The sequence below is a fragment of the Octopus bimaculoides genome, chromosome 9 (genome assembly GCF_046866305.1).
Source record: "Octopus bimaculoides isolate indiv1 chromosome 9, ASM4686630v1, whole genome shotgun sequence".
Lineage (NCBI taxonomy): Eukaryota > Metazoa > Mollusca > Cephalopoda > Octopoda > Octopodidae > Octopus > Octopus bimaculoides.
In genome coordinates this window covers 56,088,693-56,092,400 of record NC_142936.1, presented here as the reverse complement: position 1 = coordinate 56,092,400, position 3,708 = coordinate 56,088,693, and the positions used below count along the sequence as shown (strand labels likewise).

The 3,708-nt window shown below is 38.8% G+C and overlaps 1 long non-coding RNA gene across 1 annotated transcript in view; it reads right to left on the bottom strand.

Moving 5' to 3' along the window:
• The window catches only part of LOC149134163 (uncharacterized), a 4,847-nt gene extending 1,706 nt beyond the window's left edge, over positions 1 to 3,141 (bottom strand). The window contains exon 1 of the long non-coding RNA XR_016243137.1: positions 1,942 to 3,141. This is a non-coding gene — a long non-coding RNA (uncharacterized LOC149134163). The remainder of the gene's footprint in view (positions 1 to 1,941) is intronic.
• Between the last annotated feature and the right edge of the window lie 567 nt (positions 3,142 to 3,708).

Here is a 3,708-nt window from a genome sequence, read left to right as displayed (position 1 = left end):
TTTCCTTGGCCTAGATATTTACTATCAACAGTACATTCCAAATATACATAAATTGAGAGCACCATTGAACGATTTACTACAAGAAGAAGTAAAATGGAATCGCTCAGTAAAGTGCCAAACCGCATTTGAAGACATAAAGAAAATTCGAATTCCTGACTTGTCACTAGCACATTTCGATCCTAGAATGGACATTGTTGTAGCGTTAGATACTTCGGATTATGGCATAGGAGCAGTCTTGCTACTCAAGTATAAAGATGGAATTAAGAAGCCAATAGTTCATGCTTCACGTTCCCTGATAGTAGCGGAAAAAAGTATAGTCAGATAGAGAAGGAAGCTCTGTCGATTATTTTTGCGGTAAAAAAATTTCACAAATTTCTCCATGGTAGAATTTCTTTGTTACAAACCGACCTTTGTTACAAACCGACCTATCAATTTTTGGATCAAAGAAGTGATTCCCTGCCCATACAGCGAACCGACTACAACGCTGGGGTACAATATTGCTGAACTACAATTTTAAGATGCAGTATATTCCGTCGAAGAAAATTGATCATGCAGACTGCTTATTGAGGCCAATTCCCAAGAGCATGGAATCGCTAGAAGAGACCGTGATAGCGCAATTGCAGTCAAAAAATGATGTAAGAATTATTGTGTGTAATCGATAGAGGATATTTACATTGCAAGAACGAAAGAAATAATTTCTCACTTTGCGACGAAGTCTTAAAATGCGCGCAGAAAGTAGTAGTACCAAATGCATTACAGAAACGAGTATGGCAACAATTCTACCGTAGGCACCCGGGAATATTCAGAATGAAATCTTTAATGAGGAGCTTTGTTTACTGGCCGACTATGGGCAGGGACATCGAGGAATTGATAAAAGCATGTAAAGGTTGCGCATTGGCAACCAAAGTACCACCAGTAAAATACCAATCGTGGTCGGAGACTGAGAGCCCATGGTCCAGGATACATATCGACCACGCTAGACCAGTGAACGCTGCATACTATCCAATCGTTGTGGATAGTTATACAAAGTGGTCAGAGGTGTGCAGATGTAATAAACCCACAGCAAAGACAACAATAAACTACTTACTCGAGCTATTTATTTGTCTATACGGTGTTCCAGATACGTTAGTTTCAGATAATGGAACACAATTCACGGGATATGAAATAAGAAATTTCTGCAAAATACATGCTATAAAGAACATCTTTACGCCGCTCTACCACCCGAGGAGAAATGAGCAAGCAGAAAGATTTGTCGACACGTTCAAAAGAGCTCTAAGAAAATCACGGAAAGAGCTAGATAATGACGAGGTACTAACAAAATTTTTGAGAGCGTATAGAATAACTACAAATCCAAATACGAATTCAGGAAAGTAACCAGCAGAGTTAGTGTTCGCGCGTAAAATAAAATTGATCTTCAATAAATTATTGCCAGGGAAAAATACATATAAAGGAAAGACAAAAAAATACATTTGAAGGAAATACAAGAAATATTATAAGGCAAAGGTTGGGAGGATGGCTGCGTAATCAAAAGATTAGTTAACATGATGTATTTGATTAAAGGACAACGTTCGGAACATAAGAGACACCTTAACCAGTTAAAGATAACACATACACAAGAACGAAGGTTAATACCAATGGAAGTCTTCTATGATGTTTGAAGTGCTAGCACCGAGAGATATTAAACCCCGTAGAACTAGCTTCAGAAAACGAAAACAGACTGAATATCTGGAAGTAATACGTAAACGTACAAGATATTTATTTTTGAAAAAGAAACAAAAAGAGAGAGAAAAAAAAAGAGTGCTTTGTTCAACGAAAAGAAAAAGTGCTGTGCAAACAAGACTACCTTAAAAGTCGGGCAACAATTAAGATACAACAACTAAAATAAAAAAAGAGGGTGCGGTGGTGGAAAGAAAAAATATGAAAGAAATTACGCTTTCTCACAGTAGATGTCTGGTTGTCGTATGTGGCAAATTACGTTACAACAGTAATTCAGCGGCGGACTAGCTTTCCTTTCAGGAGTAATGTTGGCCTGCCTGCAATGTGAGGAAGCGCACTGTGACCAGCAGTGCATGAGAATATTTGCTCGATACAATGATATAGTAGGTTGAGGAAAAAGTTTGTGCACCGTGTTAGAATCATGTTTTTTTTATATATATTTTTTTGCGGTGTGTGTTCATTCAGTTCATGTCATGTTCATTGATGACTCACTGTTGAAAAGTACCCAAGACTGGTTCGTCAAACACGCGCTTTGTTTCAACAAAAAAATACAAAGCTGCATACCGCCAGAAAGACCAGCAACAAGATTGAAGAACTGGACGGTGTTGAAGTTCTGCCGCATTCAGTCTATAGTCCAGACGTTGTTCCATCTGCCTACTGTCTTTCCCGATCAGTGCTGCACGTTATAAAAAGTCACCGATTTGAGTCATTCGATGAAGTTGAAGAAACCTGTCAAGAATGTTTCGATTCAAAGCCGAAGGATTGGTACTTTGACCAAATCCGAAGGCTTGTAGATCGTTGGCAGAAGGTCGTGGAAAACGATGGTCTTTATATTGAAAAATAGTTGTTGTTGTTTTTGAATAAATTTTTGCCAAAAAAATCATTATTTAACATGGCGCACGAACTTTTCCCGCAACTTAGTATATATAAATGAAGTATAAGAAAAGGAAAAAAATTGTAGGTGTAGACGATCTATAATTCATAATCCAGGTTGGTACAGTTCTAATATAAATTGTACAAATTGTTTCGGAGTCTAATTAATTTCAAAGACAAACACGAAAAACTCCTCTTGAAATAAAAATTAGATTTTTCGTCAGGAATTACATATTGGTATGAATAATTACGACAAACAAAAATATAAACAGACCTTTCATAGCCCAGACAGGAACGAACAAGAAAGAAAAAAATCATATATGCTAGACCACCCCAGACCCATTGGGTTACCATTAGTTCAAGGTATTAGGAAAAACCGCGTATCTCGAGATCCCGTGGTCTGATTCACTTGGAACTTGTTTTATTTCGTTTGTATTCTCTTCTACTCTAAACACAAGGCCCAACATTTTTGGGGAGGGGGTAAGTCGATTACATCGACTCCAGTACGCAATTGGTACTTAATTTATCGACCCTGAAAGGATGAAAGGCAAAGTCGAGCTCGACGGAATTTGAACTCAGAACGTAAAGACAGTCGAAACACCGTTCAGCATTTCGCCCGACATACTAACGTTTCTGATTTCTTCACTGCCCGCAAGGGGCTACACACAGAGGGAACAAACAAGGACAGACAAACGGATTAAGTCGATTATATCGACGCCAGTGCGTAACTGGTACTAATTAACCGACCCCAAAATGATGAAAGGCAAAGTCGATCTCGGCGGAATTTGAACTCAGAACGTAGCGGCAGACGAAATACCGCTAAGCATTTCGCCCGGTGTGCTAACGTTTCTGCCAGCTCGCCGCCTTAACTGATGTATTGACATTTCATTTTCACCATTACAAAGCATTTTCCCCACTACACGCCGGTTTGGCTATTTAAAAAGGTGCCTGAAAAACCGCGTATCTCGGGAGCACATGTTCCGATTTAGGCGAAACTTGTTTCATTCCGTATGTATTCACATTTCAATGGTTATTACTTTCAAAGTATTTTCCCATTATGCGCCCGTATCGCTGTATTAAATTACAAACAAGCACGCAAACCGGCAGTCATAAGGGTAC